Below are 19,076 nucleotides of genomic sequence, written 5' to 3'. Positions count from 1 at the left end.
ATTTTGGGCCATGGATAGACACCCCTGTGACTAGGGAATCATAGTATAGGCAGCAGCTTAGCCAAATGGGGGCAAATAATCAGTTAAATGTAATTGAAGACAATTTTTAAGTTATTTCTTGTTATTGTTTTTGGTGTCCCAGAGGATATAATAAAAAATGTGCCATTTGTATGAACTCAGGATGCCTTTTTAATAGAAAGAATTTTATAAAAAGTTATAATGATGCATTTATGGATATCGATTATGAGAAGTAAACTATAGCTGCCTTGGTGAGAGAGCCTGCGTCACAGAAGTTTCATGAACACTCCAGAGCCAAAGGAGGAATAAGGGACAAAGTCCGCAAAGTCTGAAAAAGGAACTCCTGCTATCTGTGAAGTCACCATTAGTTCTGAGTGACGAGGAGATTTCAATGTGTTTGTGTATGTTGGCAAACTCAGTCTCAGCAGCCCTGGGAAAAGAGCCCCAAAGAGATTTTGGCTGCAGTGAATAACATCACAGCAAAGGTCTGATTTCATCAGAGGAACACACTCCTCAGGACAGTTCAACACACTGTAGACAGCAAAGGGAATGGGTTTTGCTTGCTAACAGCTAGCTTCTGAAGCTGATGTGATATATGGGCTTTAATGTGGCCCATGTATAGCAGGTTGGCCAGAATGTACTGGACGTCCTCAATGTCCATGTCTTCCACTTGCATAAATTTCAAGGCAACTAGAAAAACATCCAGAGATAAATGGTGTGTTTTGAGTAACAAGTACACTTTCTTAAAAACACTTTAGCTTCTCAAGGGTAAGGAAGGTACCACAGTAAATAAAAAAGGTCTCATGCTTTGTCAGAGCCACGTTTGATATGAGCATGCCCCCTTTTACAGCCTTGGTTATTTCAGAAAACTGCATGAGATGATACTTTTTCAAAAGCTCAGTGGTTGGCCTGTGACCCAACAGCATTTTTATTGGAAGTAACTGTATCAGAATCATCCAATTGTTCTTCTGACTTAAATGGTGACAGTGCTCAAAGGCAAAAGACTGGTACTCCTCAGCTTGCTTGAAGTCGCTGTCAAACATGGCCTTTCGTCCAACATACTACCTGTCCCCCTCTGTGCCGTAATCATCTTTCAGGTTTGAGTTGTCAATGGCTCTGAGGAAGGGCTAACGCAAATGGAGTCTGTTGGTTTTAAAGTAAACCTTGAGTAACTGATGCACCAGAAACAGCATCCTCACTTCTTAGAATCCTCTACACCCTCATGAATGTCACTGGCACATGCACAGAAACAGCTCATCAACAGTTCAGCTGCTTTTTCCAACCTGTCCCCAACCTTGCTTTTTTCTTTCTTTACCAACTGCTCATCTGCATTATTGTCAAACACTCGAAGGTCAACTGCCATGGCACACATGACAGGCAGAGCCCAGTTTCTCCTTTGAGAGCCTGAAATGCCCAAATGCCCATAGAAATGACTGGGCAATGACAGTCTAGCACTTGTATGCATCTATGGAGTCCTGGGTTCCCCACTTCGTAAGTGCCCTTTAAATGAGTTTGCAAGCATTTTGTCATTAAGTGGAATCCAAAACGTGTTGACACCTCTGTTCTGGAGAGGCGACTGAAGCTGTAGGCTGACAACATAAGGATGCTTGAAAGACACCAGCTGCACACTGGATGCCCCATCTCTGGTGCCGATTGGTTTGTAGACCACTTAAATGATTATGGTTTCTCAATCAAGGGAGTGATACAAAGGTCTTTTCAAATAAATTTATTTAGCTAAGGAAGAAACAAGTAGAATTAATGAAAAGTGTATTTAAATTACAAAACAGGTCAATATATAGATATAGGAAAAACAAAAATGCATAAAAATGGTACTCAGCATTTATAGACCTGAGTACCATTTATAGACCTGAGACCTGAGACCTGAATATTAAGTAATTCCTTAATATTCATTAAGGAATATATGAAACACCGAAGTTTAGAAAGCTGTTTTAGGAAAAACAGACTGGAAATAAACAAATGGTCATGCAACTTGGCAAGAGGTAGCATAGAGTTAGGAAGGTATGCCTTTAGGATCCTACCAGATGCTGAAGATGGAGCATCAGATCCGAATTGTCTTTTGTACTGGTCATTTGATCTCCCATATCTGCCCTTACTTGAGTGTGTATCTTGCCTCCTTAGAAACTACATCATGTGGCCCTGAGAAGGAAGGGTTTTTTCTGTTTCATTACATCTCCATACAGTAGTACATGCAAGTAAGCCAATCGTTGTTCCTAAAGCCAATAAATATCTAAGGAAAAGGTTTTGTTTTTCATGGATCTAGTGGATAAAATAGAAATGTATGTGCCTTTTAGACTTTTCATCTCACCACATCCCAGATTTATAATCTTAGTATCTCTTAATAAGTAATCAGAATTCTGTCACTTTTTTAAGTTATAGTTTACTGATATGCTATTACATTTGTCCTGATTTTTCCCCACCTCCGCCCACCAACCCCGACTCCCTCAGGCAATCCCCCTACCCTTTTTCATGCTAATAAGTTATTTGGCTACTCCCTTTCCTATACCGTATTTTACATTCCCATGGCTATTCTGTAACTACCTATTTGTACTCCTTAATCCCCTCACCTCTCACCCATTCTCCCATACCTACCTTCCCATCTCTTTATTTTTAACCTTCTGCATTTTAATTATAATGTGTCTTGGAGTAGGCTTCTTTGTATCCATCTTCTTTGGGACTCTCTGTGCTTCCTCAACTTGCATGTCTATTTCTTTTACCAATTAGTTTTCTTTCATTATTTTTTCACATAGATTTCCAATTTCTTGCTCTTTCTCTTCTCCTTCTGGTACCCCCATGAAGTGAATGTTGGATTGCTTAAAGTTGTCCCACAGCTGCTTACACTATCTTCATTTTTGGGGATTCTGTTTTCTTTATGTTGTTGCTGATTGGTGGTTTTTTCTTTCTTCTGTTCTAAATCATTGATTTGATTCTTGGCTTCATCTGCTTTACTGTTGTTTCCCTGTAAATTGTTCTTTATTTCAGTTAGTGTACCTTTCAATTCTAAGTGGATCTTTTTTATGTTGTTAAGGTCCTCACTAAGTCCCTTGAGCATCCTTAAAACCATTATTTTGAACTCTGTGTCTGATAAATTACTTATCCATTTCACTTAGCTCTATTTCTGGAGTTTTGATCTGTTCTTTCATTTGAGCCGTGTTTCATTGGCTCCTCATTTTGATAGCCTCCCTGTGTTTGTTTCTGTGTATTAGGTAGAGCTGCTTTGACTTCATGTCTTGGTAGTATGGCCTAATGTAGTAGGTGTGCTGTAGGGTGCAGTGGCACAGTCTCTGCTATCGCCCAAGCTGAGTACTCAAGCTGCACCCTTCATGTGGGCTGGGTACACCCTTCTCCTGTAATTGAACTTTGGTTGCTGTTGGCAGATCCATGGAAGGGATTTACCTAGACCAGTCAGCTGCAAGGACTGGCTGTGACCACTGACCACCAGCCTCCACCCTCTGTGGAAGATCAGCTCTGCAGTGCAGGGTGGTGGTGCTCCAATGTTGTGTGTAGCTGTCCACTGGGTGTGCTGGCACCTGGGGCTTCCTGGGTGGTGCAGGCCAAGTTCAGTCTCCACCTGTGTGTTGCCCAGGGCCTCCCTGTCTGAGCTATAAAGCAATCTGAGATGGCCACTACTTGGGCTGGGTTTGGAGATTTCTAGGTGAAGCCAAGCTGTGAATCTAGGCTACTAGTGCTGGTCCTGGGGCTCACTGCGGCCAGCTGCTGCTTATTTGAGAGAATTTAGGAATTTGTGGAGCCTGAGCCAAGACTTTATATGGAAAAACCATTTAGGTGGGTCTGTAAGGTAGATGAGGCAGAATCTCTGGGGATCTACAAGACGAGTCAAAGTGTTAGCTGGGTTGATGGAATCTTAAATAATACAGCACCAGTGTGCCAGTTCTGTGGGGAGAGGGCCCAGAAAAGGGACAATGGCCTCTGCGCACCTTGATGTGAAACTCCTCATCCTCCCCCTGCATTCCATCGGTGCCCCTCAAGCAGCCACCCTGTCGTTGGAGCCCAGAGGGAGTGAGTAGGTGATCCTGTGTGTGAGTTCTTTAAGAGGAACTGCTTGGGGCTCCAGAATTTTCTTCCACCAACTCAATCCCTATTGGTTTCTGCAGCCAGAAGTTGTGGGGACTTACATCCCTGGTGCTTGAATCCTGGGCTGAGAGGCCTGGTGCGGGACTGGGACTTCTTTCTCCTGAGATATCCCTTCTGAATTTTTATCTACCACACATGTGTGTGGGACCAGGCCATTCCTGGTGTGCGCCCCTCCTACTAGTCTGGATGGTTGTGGTTTCTTTAATTCTGTAGTTGTCATACTTCTGTTCAACCTGATTTCTGATGGTTCTGAGCAATAGTTATTCTACATTTTAGTTGTGGTAATTTTGATGTGGTTTTGTGCAGAGGTGAGCCATGTCTGCCTACGCTGCCATCTTGACAGGAAGTCACACTTTTAGAATTATCTCACTTTTTTTTTTAAATTTTTTTTTTCAACATTTATTTTTTATTTTTTTTCCAATTTTTTTATTTAATTATTTTTCAAGTACAGTTTTCTGTCTATGAAGTATCCTGATGAATGAGTTAAAGCTGTTGGGGAATACCTTACCAAAATAGATCCTGTTTAAGAATAACCAAGATCTGCCTAAATAAGGCTGTGTGTGTGGGGACGGGGGTAGATGTGAATCCTGGGCACTCAGGATTTGTAATGTTCTATAAGAGTTCTCCATAAAACAGATGCCTTGGAGATCCAAATGACTTCACAGCATGCTACAGGGCGCAGATCATCCCATTCTTTCCTTTCTGACTTCTGCTTCTTTTTCTGTCCTCTGGAGTCCCTATGGAAGGCAGATCCCCTGGGACATAGCACATGGGCTGAGAAGATTCCCTGGTTTGGTATCAGACCTCCTGGGTTTGAATCTTAGTTCTGCCACTTGTGAGCTGTATGACCTCGAGCATGTTGCATGACCTCTCTGTTTCCTCATCAGTAAAATGAGATTCATAGCACCTTATTCTTACTGAGTTTTTAATGAAGATTTGGGAAAAGGAATGTAAAGCACTTGGCATATATGGTAGGGTCATTTTATAGTTATTATCATATGGAGGAAAGTTTTCCTGACAATAATGCTGTGACAATAAAAGCTGCAATACATCTAATACCCAAGTTCAAGATGATCCTGGGGGTAAAAAGAAGAAGCAGTGAAGGAGCCATCGGATCATTGCACATCAGCTGAGATCTGTTTAGAAGTGCCCTACCCCAGACTTACTGTATCACAGTCTGCATTTTGTCTTGATCCCTGGGTGATGCTTTTGTACATTAGAATGGAAGAAGCATTGTTGTTAGAAATTTCTTCTTCCTCTGCTCCTCTAATTTCTTCCTTTTCCACCCAAGACTGGAGGACCTTGTCACGCAAATGAGCTATAAACTTCTTTTCTTGAAGCAGTTCACAAATAATGATAATAACAAAAGGAGTAATAGTGAACATGTGCCATGGTCTGTTATGAGCACTTGACATGTATTAATTTGTTTAATTCTCACAACAGTACTATGAGATGGGTATTGTCATCATCCCATTTTACAACTGAGGAAATGGAGGTACAGAGAAGTTAAGTTACTTACTAGGGGTTGTACAGCCAGTAAACTCAGGTTATGGGACTACGACTCAGGCATTTGACACTGTAGAGTCCTTGCTCTTAACCAGCAAGGCCAAGAGCAAGGAATCGTGCATTCCAGCATCTCTTTTTTTGTCACTCCTCCAAATCGTGGTTGAACCGAAACATGTGACCCAAGCAATGATGCGCTCTTCTGTTCCCTCCAGGCAAATATTTTGCCCCTAAACTTCTTTGAGGCCATCTGGAAGTGAATGTAGGAGCATAAATTCACAAACCTTAATCCACCCCCACCACTTCTGACAGAGTTCAAAGTTCAATTTCTTCTTTCTAGACTTAGGTAGTAGCTTAGGTACTACCTACTTAGGTAGTAAGCTACTACCTACTACTTAGGTAGTAGCTTCTGCAGCTGACTTGCTGCCCATGGTCTTTCTCCCACACCAGGCTATTCAAATACTGTAGCCAGCATTATTTTCTTGAAGGGCAGCTTGGATCACCAGTTCCTGTGTCAAAACTTGAAAAGCTTCCCCATTTGAATATAATCTACCTGCCTCTACTTGAGATTGCAGTTTCCTCCTAGATCCTGCCTTTCCAAAACTGTTTCCAACCATCTTTTCCAACACATACAAACTCACAGAGTGACCAGGTATATGCTCAGTCTTGGGGGCCATCTCTTTGTTTCCCTCTGGAATGCCATTTCCCATATTCCCATGGTCTGAGCCAACCTCAGGCCCCACACAGATACTGCATTCTCAGTAGACTTTTCTATGTGTACAAAGCCAACATTTATCTTTTTCTTCCGCACTTTCCTGTCATCCCTGTGCCTTACAGAGATATTTTGCATTAATATTGGGTGCATGCCCTGTACTAGGCTAGTTAAATGTTCTTTGAATAAAAAAATATTGACTACAGGTAATGAATTCTACTTAATCTACTTTCACACTTGGCTTCCATAGGCACATTTATCCATCTCTTTCTGTGGATTACCTGGCATTTAAGAAAGTATACAATGACGTAAGGGGAGTTAGTAGAAGTTCCCCTTACCCTGCAGCAGATCATTCTAAGAAATCTGACTCACTCATTGATTTTTAACAGACATGAAAAAACAATGTGTCTTGCATGAATAGTGATGAATAGCTTTGTGGTAATTCTCCCCCATTCACCTACTCTCCCTTTACACCTAAGTTTATTTTATACACATGTTTTTAAGACTACACTGAAAAATAGTTTGAGCTCCATTGTTCAAAGGAGTTCATTTTCCAAAATTATGTGTGTGTACCCTTTGATGAGACAGCTTACTTCTAGTTATCATGAGTACGTGCAAAGATTATGCTACAAAGATGTTCACTGAAGGGTGGTTTATGTTAGCTAAAATTTAAATGTAACTTGAGTGTCTGAAATGGTAGTGATTAAATAAATTACTGTACTCATATGTCTAATCAGTGGCATGCATTAGGTAAAATGATATTGAAAATTTTTATGGACACAGTGTCATGATATATTTTTTTACTGAACAAAAGTGTATGAAAGAATAGAGAACCTCAAAATAGACCCACACAAATATGTCCACCTGATTTTTGACAAAAGTATGAAAGCAATTCAATGGAGGAAGAATGGTCTTTTCAACAATGATGCTGGAGCAATTGAACATTCATAAGGCAAAGTAGATGAATCTTGGCATAAACCACATACTTTATAAATCTATAATGAATTATAAGTTTAAATGTAAATTGTAAAGCTAGAAAACAGGAGTAAAGCATTAGGATGTAGGAAAAGGTAAGAGTTCTTATATAGGCAAGTGTATGGATGATCCACAAAAGAAAAGTTGAGAGTTTAGACTTCACAAAATTGAAAAAATTTGCTCTATGAAATAACCTATTAAAAGGATTGAAAATACAGCTGACAGGATGGGAGAGAGTATTTGCAAACCACATATTTAACAAAGGACTTGAATCTAGAACATATAGAGAATTCTCAAAACTCAGCAAGAAACAAAGAATTTTAAAAGCCAAAAATCAAATTAGAAAATGGGCAAAAGACATGAAAAACATTTCATTAAAGAGATGACAAGAATATGAAAAGATTGTCAACATCATTAGCCATTAAGTAAATGCAAGTTGAACCCACAATGAGATGTTACTTCACACCTAGCAGAATAGGTAAATAAAAATTGATAATACCAAATGCTGGTGAGGACACAAAGAAACTAAATCACTTGAACATTACTGGCTGGAATGTAAAATGGTAGAGTCATTTTGAAAACTAGTTTGGCAGTTTCTTAAAAAGAAAAAAAAACTAAACATGCACTTAATATACAGCCCAGCAATTACATTTCTGGGCATTTAGCTCAGAGAGATGAAAACTTAGGTCCATACAAAAAACTGTATATTATTGTTTATTTGTAATAGTCACAAAGTAGGAAAAAATGAATATCCTTCACTGAATGAATGATTGAACAAATTATGCTACATCCATACTGGAATATTACTCAGCAATATAAAGGAGTGAACTATTGATATATGCAGCAATTTGGATCCCAAGGGATCTATGCTGAATAATAAAAGCCAATCTCAAGAGGTTACTCATACTTGATTTTATTCATATACATTTATAAAATGACAAAATTATAGAGATGGGGAGTAGACTGATGATTGCCAGGAGTTAGACAGGGGAAGAAGGAGTTAGAAATGTGAAAGAGGGAAGGAGAATGGTGTAAAGAGAGAATTCTAGAGATAGAGAACAAATCAGTACTTGCCAAAGCTAGGGACGAAGAGGGTGGTGATGAAGGGGTTAGACTATAAAGGATTTCCCTAGGGAGGTTTTGTGTGATGCAATAGTTTTGTTGTTTGGAATGGATTGTGGTGGTGGTTACACAAATCTATACGTGGAATCAAACTGCATGAAAGTGCACACATGCACATGTGTAATACATGCATATTTGTGCAGGTAAAACCCAGTGAATTCTGAACAAGGCAGAAGATATTTAGCAGTATTGCACAAATGTTGAATTCCTGCTTTTGATACTGTACTATGTTTAAGTAAAGTGTAACCATTAGGGGGAGCTGGGTGAAGGATAAGCTGGACTCTGTATTATTTTTTAAGTTTCCCATAGTTTATAATTCAGAAATTTAAAAGTCTACAAGACAATATGTATAATGCAACCACATATACAGGGTCTGGCAAAAGTAATGCTCCTGAGTGTGATTGGTAGGGTACGTGCAGGCCTCCCACGAGATGGACAGCAATTTGAACAGTTCACCTGAAAGGTCATGTGGTGTGCTTGGGTGTGATATTGTTATGTCACAGAATTGCATGCTTATGCTTTTGTAATAAAGGATTTTTATGTAATAAAAAAGGGCATTATTTGTGCCAGACCCTGTATATTATTTTAAATTGACATCAACTTAAAATTTCAAGCCCTAATTGCTGATTAGTATAAAAGTTTAAGTAGAAATACCAAACTCATCTGGGATGATATCATTGTGTGGCATGATAGGATCAAAGTAACTTTTAATATAGATTTTGACTTGACTAAAATTAAATTTAACCAAGATTCAGATTTAAATTTTACAAATATAGAGATAATTTTTAATGTAGCATAAATTTAACCTTAATGTTTTTTAAATAAATCTGTGATCAGTTGTAAATATTTAATAGTTTACTTTCATATAATGCTTAGTAAATTGGGAATATTAGAAGTTTATTTATTTTTAGGGATGGGAGGGGAGTAATAGAAAACTTTACTTGAAAAATAATTAAATAAAAAATTGGGGAAAAAAAAGAAGTTTATTTACCACTTGAGTGTGGACAGCAGATAAGCTTATTTTCTAATTTAAAATATAATAAATGATTTAAATTTTTAATTTTGAGTTGAGAGTAAATAACTGTATTAAGATTATACATATTTTTGGAATGTTTAAGAAAACTTGAGCTTCATTATGTTTAAAAGTTTAATATAATAGATTATAAAAGTTAATTTAAGTATTCAGGAAGACTTGTTACACAATTTAAAGTATTTAAAATATTAATTTCATCCAACATATAACATGGAGTAAATTTATAAGTATATTATAAAGCTTATGAAAATAATTTTATTAAAATACTTTTCAAAATGATAAAGATGTATCAGTAGAATAATAAGATTTGAAGTAAAACTTAAAAACTTAAGGAAAACTGGCATTATGAATATGTGACTTTAATAAAAGGAATAATAATATTTTTAAAGTAATCCCAGAATATTTTCTTTTGTGTGTCCTCAAAAATACCCAAACCTCATGTCTACACTATAAGGATACACATACTCATTTCATTGGTATGTAAGCATTTCCCCCAAAATTATGAATCTATGTACTAACATGGAAAAATCATGGTAATAAATAGCAGGAAACAAAATAACATAATGTAATTTAAATTTGAGTACAGCAGATTAGGTACAACTTTCTTTATTTGAACTATTCTATATTGATACCAACACAGCCACTGAATTTTCCAAGGACCCAGAAAGATGTCTTCTCAACTTTATTTAGTAAGAAGGTGTACAAGCCTGGAAAAAGTTTTGAAAAGGATGCTTTGCTCCTTACCTTCTTCTAGAAATGAAATGAAATGAATTTGGTGTCAGAACTGTGTTTGAATTCTAGCCCTGACTCTTTCCAGCCTTACCACCTTGAAAGAAAGTCACTCACTCAGAACCTCTGTTTCCTTTTCTATGAAATGAAAATAATAATACCTGCCCTTATAGAAGTGTTTGTTACACAGCAGGCACTTAATTAAAGCCCCCACCCTTTTTTCCCTTTTAACTTTAGGGTATCATGAATCTCCTACCTGACCGTGCTTGTGGCCTGGAACAACACCTCTGGTGACCCTGGTAAAGTGGTTGTGTGTTTCTGCGTGTGCGTCTCACCCTTGGTCTTACTACTCTTCGATTTTATTTTTTCTGTGCCTTACTGTCTTCTGTTAAATATGTCTCTTGCATTATGTTTATTTCTGGATCCACCTTAAATCCTTTGTGAAAGGTGGGGATGGGGAGGTACTGAATAGGTATTGGTTTGTTTCTTTCCCCTCCACTGTGGCTGCTAGACACCAAAAGAGCTCCTCCCTCCCTCTCTTGGCAGTGGACAGATGTTTCTGGGTTTATGGGAGCCCACTAACCCACAGAATGCTGTTTAGAGTAAGTCCAGTAAAGAAGTGGCAGCCGGAATCATCTAATATGTTCAGCACTTGATTCCTCTAAGTGACCATTAGTTGCTCTGTGTAAAGCTCACAGTATATTCTTAATCCTTGACTGGATTTCACCCTTCATCCAGCTGTTTTCTACTTAGAGAATTAAAGTTGATGTTTGCAAGTAACTAAGCAAACTAAAATTAGAAAGAAAATCTGTATTTTAATTAGCAATAATCGCGCCTTGGATAAACCTCATTGGCTACGATACTGCCACTGTGCAAAGCTGAAAATCTGTATTTTAAAGGAGGTATATGATGCATTTCAAAAATCAGTAAGTGTTCCAGATTACAACCTGTTTTTTTTTGTTGTTGTTGTTTTTTTGGTTCAATCTTAGCAGTTAACTGTAATACATTGTTAAGTTATTGGTCAGACCTTTTTTTTCCCCCACTGCAAAGCACTATCATTGAGGTTAAACTCCTATTCTCTAAACTTTAAGAATGAAAAAATATATATAAGAGGACTAAATGGTAATGGGAAAATACAATAAATATTACATTTAATAAAGAATGAAAAAACATGCAAATATAAAAACATTTTCCGTTGTCTTGAGTGGGATAAAAATATGTGTTCAGTGTGTATGTTTTTAAAATTATTCCACCTAGTCAAAATGCTTTCAAAGGAGAAAGAATAACTGATGCTTCTTGTTGAGACTGGAAAGTATTGTGATTGCACTGAAAAGCATGGCCCCTCTTGAAGTTTAGTTTTTTACTTCCTTTATTTGAGTATAAAGTGAAAAGGAGGTTTCTCTAAGATGTCCTAATAGAAGCTTTTGAATGATGTGCAGAGATAACATTGAGGTGAATAGAGTCCATCAAGATTTGCCAGAAGTATGAAATAATTATGGAAAGGATTCCATTAGAGACGAAAGCTGCCTAGACTAATAGAGACAGAGAAGGCTGACCCCTTTCTGGTTCTTACCTTTCTCTAATGGATGGCCTTAAGTTGAAATCAAAATTCAACTGGATCATTGATTCATAAAAGAAAAATATTGAGATAGTGGCATATAAGCAAAAGCTGGAGAAATAGTCAGATTTATCTTTTATTTAAAGGTTGAGATGAAATGTATTCTTATTATTTGCTGAGGTTTGTTTGTTTTGAGCTCATAGGAGTGGAAGCTAAATAATTGGATATATTCTCATGAAATAAAGAATAGTTTTAATGAAGAAAACAAAGGCTGCCTCTAATAAGTACAGCATGAACTCAACAAAAAGGAATCTACAAATTTTTGAAAGATAGCTGCCATTATACAGTACACCTATTAGAGAAAGCAGAGTCTTCTTTGGCTAGTAATTGATGTGTGTCAAATTCTGCGTTTTCCAACGCATACTTCAATAACACACAAACATGCACACACGCACCCGTACATAGCTAGAGTAAAATGGGTCAAATATATGAAATTATCTAAAATCCCCTCTGTTGGCTGAAAGCAGTAAGTGATGGCTTTCCCTCTAGTTGTTGCAAAGCGCTTCACTGCAGCTGGGTAAAAGTGTGCTGAGTGTCAGATTGGTAATTAGCTGGTCTGTTATGGAGGGAAAATTGCTAATAATAAGTAAAGGTACTGCCATTGTCTGAGCGTAGGATCAGCTGAAGTCAAGGATGTCAAGGAGAGATGTGAAATTGTGGACGAAGCATTTTGATTGTCATTTCAGTTAATATCAGGTTGCTCCTGATAAGATGAGCTGAAGTGGCCGGCAATATGAACGTGGAAATAAAATATGAAAACTACGAAACATAGCTACTAGGGTGACTTTTAAAATGCTGTATCATTTAAGTGGAAATCTCAGGATATGCAATATATTGGTTAAAAACTAGATCATTAATAAGTTGTCTTAGTACTCAAATTAAGATTCTGAGAATATAGGAAAATTGAGAATACAGTTAATGAATCTCCTTTCTTGAGAATCATATACAATTGATGTAATTTAACACTGAGGATAATAAATAATTCCACAATAATTGATTCAGCCAATTCTCAATACATTTCTATCAAGATTTTCTGTTTTATCTCATTGAAAACTAAATATTTTAAATTATCAAATAAAGTTAGTTAATTCATCCAAAATATTAAATAAATCAATATACATACAAAGACATATAATATGGAGTATAATCATGTATGGTTGAAGTTTTATTAATAACATAAATGTTTAATGAAATATAAAATAATTTCTTTTAAATATAATATGGCCCTAAATGTTATTCTGAGTTTTTCAGTTTCAGAGTAACTTTTGCCTTATTGTGTGTCTGTATTATGTTTGCATGGTTATACTTTCAAAATGCTTTCATATTATACGTTTTTCAACTTTTTCCATAATTTTATGAAGATTAGATAAATATTATTATTAGTTCCATTCTACAGAAGAGAATACTGAGACTTAAAAGGATCAAGGAAACACTTTACCCCAAATCACACAACAACAAACTGACAGAGTCTGGAATCAAATCTGTCTTCTGATGACTCCAAAAAATGTGGGATGTGGGTATGGGTGTCCATGTAGGAAGGACACATGGTTATTGGCATTACTCCTCATATTTGAAGATGCTTGTGGCCTTTGTGATAGAGCAATTGTCTCAGTGACAGGAGTGAGGAGGAGGAAGAAGAGAGGAGAAAGGACTCATGTACATGGACAACAGTGTGGTGATAACACGGGGGAGGGGGTGTGAGGGGACTAAATGGTAATGGCAAATATACAATAAAATTTTTTAAAAGTGTGTGTGTGTGTGTGTGTGTGTGTGTGTGTGTATCCATCCAGTTTCCACAGTCCCTATTTGGTGAATGTTTGACTATTTGCTTGTAAGATGTTTTTGTGTTTTGTGACTTATTTGTATGCCTTTTGGACTACATGACACCTTTGTTCCAAAACGAGATACTACCTCATTAAAAAAGGGGGGGGATTGTTATCCAGTGGAGACTAAGTTATTTGCAAGAGAGCATATCAAGCATGGCCTTTGGAGCATGCCACTGGCTGAAATTAAACTAGAACGGAGGATACCAGGAACTGATAATATTAAGAAGCTTAATAGCAAAGCTGTTGAAGCTATATGTATATAGTTTCAATATGTATGTATGTGTATACACGTACACATGGCTATATATTGTAACTATACTATATATAATGTATATATACACACAGATAGATAGATAGATAGATAGATATTAGAAAATGAGATCAGAAGACTTACTATTTAATTTTCTTTTTGCTTGAAAATATCTTTTAGCCCTGGCTGGTATGGCTCAACTGGTTGGGTGTTGTTCCACAGACTAAAGTGGGATTTTCAAGTGAAAAAAAAATGGTTCAATTCTCCAGGTTCAATTCTTGGTCCACACACATGCCTAGATTGCGGGTTCAATCCCCAGTTGGGGCATGTATGAAGGACAGCGAATTGACGTTTATCTCTCACATCCATTATTTCTCTCCCTCTCTCCCTCCCTTTCTCTCTCTCTCTAAACGCTCTCTCCCTTTCTTTCTCTCTGAAAGCAATGAAAAAATGCTCTCTGATGAGGATAAAAAATAAAGTAATAAAAATATTTTTCAAAATCGCTCTTAAAAATCTTTTATATCTGACTCATGAATAGGAAGTACGCTCTATACTATGCTGTACCTAGGAATGTCTGCATGGACCTTTAAGTATGGAGAATACAATTATTTCCTAATTCTACATAGTAGAATTTTATATTTACAGATTTGAAGTGTCTTAATGGGCTAGGGTAATTTCTAATTACCCCTTAGGAATGTTTTGGGAGGCAAATAAATCAATGATTATGAAGTGTCTTCTACAAATTTGACCCTTGCCATGAGGGAGTGACCCAAGCTAAGTGCCCAGCAACTTATCTCTATGTCAGAGTTCATAAACTGAGGATTTATTAACAATCTTTGGATAGTGATAAGAAAATATTGAAGTGCCTACTCAGTTCTTCATATTATAATGAGGATTTTTGGAAAGAATGTTTCATATAATATAGTTATAAATAAGGCCCTTCCCTCCCCCCACTGCAAATTGATTTACAACTATAATTTGCTTGCAAGGCAAATTCTAGTGGTGTCAGAATATTTAAATATTACATGTTTCATTTGTTGATAGAACTGATCAAGTCGAAATATTATTTTTGGCTTTGTAGACATCACTGGTGAATAATTTGGAAGGAAGAACATTTGACTACGAATGTTCTGGAAATGCTGAAATGTTTTTAACATATATCAAATATAAATCCCAGTAATTATACACTTAAATTATATTCTGGGCAACACACACACAACCCAGTTCTTTTCTAGTGTGTTTTTCAGGTTTCCAAGTAACTGTAATATGATGAACGGGTGCCCAACTAAAGTGAGTAAGTCCAAAGTGATTAAAATATGTGGAGCAACAGGCCTACCAAAAAAAAAGAGTATGTTTTGTTTTGTTTTTTAACACGAAGGGGATTTGAGATTTCCCAGGCATATGAGGAATAATGATACAGATTACAGATTCTGATAGTACAAATTTCATTTCACTCAATAAGTAATAATATTTCTCAATAGGTAATAATATTTATGTAATAACTTACACCAAGCCAAAGTTATGAGTAAAGTTTAGGGCACAGAGTTATAATATATTCTACACAGTAACAAAGGAAACAAGGCATTGGCTTTTTGATGAAATTACCACTGTCAGAATATTTTTAGGGCAAGAGTTTAAAAATATTGACATGTTACTAGGTTCCTTTGCTATTATGTAGCAAAGAATGTTTAGAATATATAGAAAATGTCCAGTTGAAAAACTGGGAAGAATCTGCAAACTTAGTCAGCTCCTCTTGGTACATGGTTCAAGGGGGAGCAGAGGGAGGGCAGAAGGTTCGTTTAAGTTCAGATTAATAATAAAAAAACACTTTTGGACTGGGTTTGCATTCCTCTGAAATGGAAAAAAGGGTTCTTTTTTTATATTTTACATAAAGAGGAAGAAAAAAATCTCTTAATATTATCCAAGATTGAGCAGGTTCAGAGGTCTAAAGAAAGTGCTCATCCTCAAGTTAATAGCTTTACTGAAAATATTTTTAACTGAAAAAGTTTTAAATGCAATTTACATGGAACAAATCAGTTTTGGGTTTCAACATACATTTTAATCTGAAGCAGTTTGCAAAATCCAACTACACATATCAGCAAAACATTTTATTTATTTTAGATAAGCATGGGCTTTTGCAAATGAGTTTTCCTTTAGAGTGGGTAAATAGGGCCAATTTTTACTTAGAATTTTATATTCATGTCATTATACCCTAAGTACTTGTTTTATTGTAGTTTTTACCTTGATTAAATGATTAATTTTATGTAGATTCTGTATGTCAGTGACCAGTCCCTGCCTCTTTCCAAAATCTACCCTCCCTTCACAGTCTGCTTGGTCAGAGTCACATAAACTCAACAGCCATTTAACTAAACGCATTTTCCACTCCTCAGCTTTCATTTTGAGCAACTAGAAAAGCACCTAACATTTATTTGTTTTTCTTTTTGTTTGTCTTTTGAGAGAATGAATCAAATAATATGCATTTAATTCGAGACTGGAGGAAAATGCCTTATTTATACCTATTGTGCACTAAAATCTCTTTGTTTTGTATCAACAAAGATATAGGTTACCTAAATGTCAACATGTAAATAATTTGAAGTTTTATTTGAAAATGTTGATGTATGGAGATTGGGACTGTCATTGTGCAGATAAGAAAGTAAATGAAGTATTTCCCATGATAGATGAAAATCTTACTAAAACTTGAATTCCTGATTTTTAAAAAAAATTATGCACATCAGCCTTTGGTACTCACATACTGTCCAGGCTGTTCTCCAAAAACGGACACTCTCCTTGTAGGTTTCTGATGAGATGTCCGATGGAGGATCGCTCTGCACCTCAGGAAGGGCCCAGCCCTGGGTACTTACTTGGTTTGGTGCAAATTGAAGCCAAATAAACTAGACCAAAAAAAGTTCCAAATTTGTGTTTAAACCCTTACATCTCTAGTAAGAGTTTACCTTTCTAGTTTTACCATTGTTTGAAACATTTAAACGTTTTGCCACATATTTAAATTATTGATCAGCCACTGGGTCATCTCCTTTATAGGATATCATCCACTATTTGTAAATTATCCATGATCCATATACACTTGGGACAAACAGTCAAATGTGTGTGGGAGTTAGAAGAAGGGAGTTCTCTTTTGTTGTAGACACTACTGCCTCTGTCTTACTTCATTTACTTGATTGTATTTTCTGTGCATGATTTTCCTGCCTGTTTTGTATATCTAGTAAGTAACAAGTAATGTCTTACATTACTTATATTAAATTAGATTTACTATAAGATTTGGAAATAACTTTCCATGAAAAATAAAGTTGTTATATTTTAAAAGTCATAGTAGTAAAAACAAATTTTTACACAAATATAAATTTTAGGATGAAAATTTGCTAAGCCAGTAGAATAGTGAGAATAAATTTATTTGTTGACATGTAGCAGTAAGAAATATTATAGAATTACAAAATTTAACCTTAAACACGATTTATTTCAACACCCCTGTTTATCGATGAAAATAACCAAAAATTCCAGGAGTTCAGTGCCTTGTCTAAAATAACACAAGTGACCAGGAGAGTTATCTATTCGTTATTCTACAAATATTGTTGAATAACCTAATATATGCTGAATGTGGTGAAAGATCCAAAGATGAAAAAGGTCCAGACCATATTTGATACTCATAAGAAATGTATAGGGTAGCAGAGTAGAAAGACACTTGAAAATAACTAAACTATAGTGAGAATATGATTTATATCATAAGAATGATACTTACAAGTAATAGGAGTTCTGGGATTTGGGAGAAAAAGTAAATTTTAGAATGCAAATATTCTTTTTTCCTGATTTATCTCTACCCCCACTAGAGTATAAACTCCATGAAAGCAAGGACCTTCCCATGGCTGATAAGGTGTTTGGAATACAGTAAACGATCAGTGAATGAACAAATGAATGTTCTTTCCATACTCTAATGCGTCCTCTTAAAAGTAGCAAGTGTGTATGTTTCTGCTAGAAAGCATTTATCCTCCTCACAATAATTAGCTGTGCTCTCTCATTGACTATCCTGTGTTTAATACTGTTCTGGTCATCTGCTAGAGTATAATATTTCTATTTCACTGTATTTAAGTAATAAAGTAAATAGCCTCATATTTATCATTCAGCTTAAAATATACAGTTTACAAATTATTCATTCGAAAGTACAGAATTTAAAAACATGGACAGAGTGAGTCTCGTTGTTTGTAACATATTGCTGTCATGTATAACATATGTCTTGAAACTAGGAAGATGGCTTTTTTATATAATAACACTTGAAAAAATTGGCCACTTTCCATTGTGAAAATATTGGCTTCTAGGATATAGATTACTATTTAAACACTCACGTGTACATACAGTTAAAAAACTTGGAAGGATTTTTAATTTTTTTAAAAAGTGGACATTATTACATGACTATGCAAAAAAAAAACCCTCCTAATACTTTTAAATACAATCATTCTGGTTAGAGACAGGGAAGAAAGCAAAATGAAATGTCATTTCTAGGTCATGCATTTCAGTGTAAAGGACTGGAATGACTTAAAAAGTGTGACAACCTGTTTGTGTCTCCATATGTAAAACAAAACGAAAAACAGAAAAAAAATCATGTTGATTTAAAGCATTGGTGCTTGTTCTAGCCAGAATTCTTCAGATAGTTTTTCTTTGATTTCTTATTTACTGTTGTGCAAACATAATATGCTTTATACATTTGTTTGGAATTTTTATGAAATCCATTCACTCTACAGATCATATTCTTATGAAGAATATAAAGAGTATTTCTTGCAAAAAGTATGACAAATAGAGCATTACTAAGTCAATATTTTTGATAGTTTCATGTAACATTATTTACACTAAGTTAAAATATATAGATAATGCCTTCTTTTTACTTTTTTGGATAATATTCAATTATAGAAATGTGTTAAAATTGGGGGGCTACTAGCTAGATTTTATCTCTGAATTATAAAATATGGAATAACATATACTATGTTATAATCAAATTGGAATTCTGGGCATATGTGATCATTTGATAGAAAATAAATTTTCTTGCCTTTACCAGAAAGGGGAGAGAGCATTAATTTAAATTTAGGGAAGGGTTAATTTGGATAATTATAGATCTCTTTGGTGTTCATATGTTGTGGCTTTCTTGAATAACATGACTATTTGGGTGTAAA

At 35.9% G+C, this 19,076-nt stretch overlaps 1 non-coding gene and 1 pseudogene across 1 annotated transcript; both read right to left on the bottom strand.

Annotated features, from left to right (window-relative positions):
* Positions 1–541: 541 nt before the first annotated feature.
* The window catches only part of LOC118974170 (PCI domain-containing protein 2-like), a 171,102-nt pseudogene continuing 152,567 nt past the window's right edge, over positions 542–19,076 (bottom strand).
* On the bottom strand, positions 10,950–11,085 carry LOC118974305 (U4 spliceosomal RNA). The gene has a single exon (XR_005063869.1). It is a non-coding gene; the product is annotated as a U4 spliceosomal RNA (small nuclear RNA).

Source organism: Sturnira hondurensis, unplaced genomic scaffold, assembly GCF_014824575.4.
Source record: "Sturnira hondurensis isolate 20B ecotype Veracruz unplaced genomic scaffold, ASM1482457v3 Scaffold0019216, whole genome shotgun sequence".
NCBI classification, from domain to species: domain Eukaryota; kingdom Metazoa; phylum Chordata; class Mammalia; order Chiroptera; family Phyllostomidae; genus Sturnira; species Sturnira hondurensis.
This window is presented reverse-complemented; position numbering and strand designations above follow the sequence as displayed.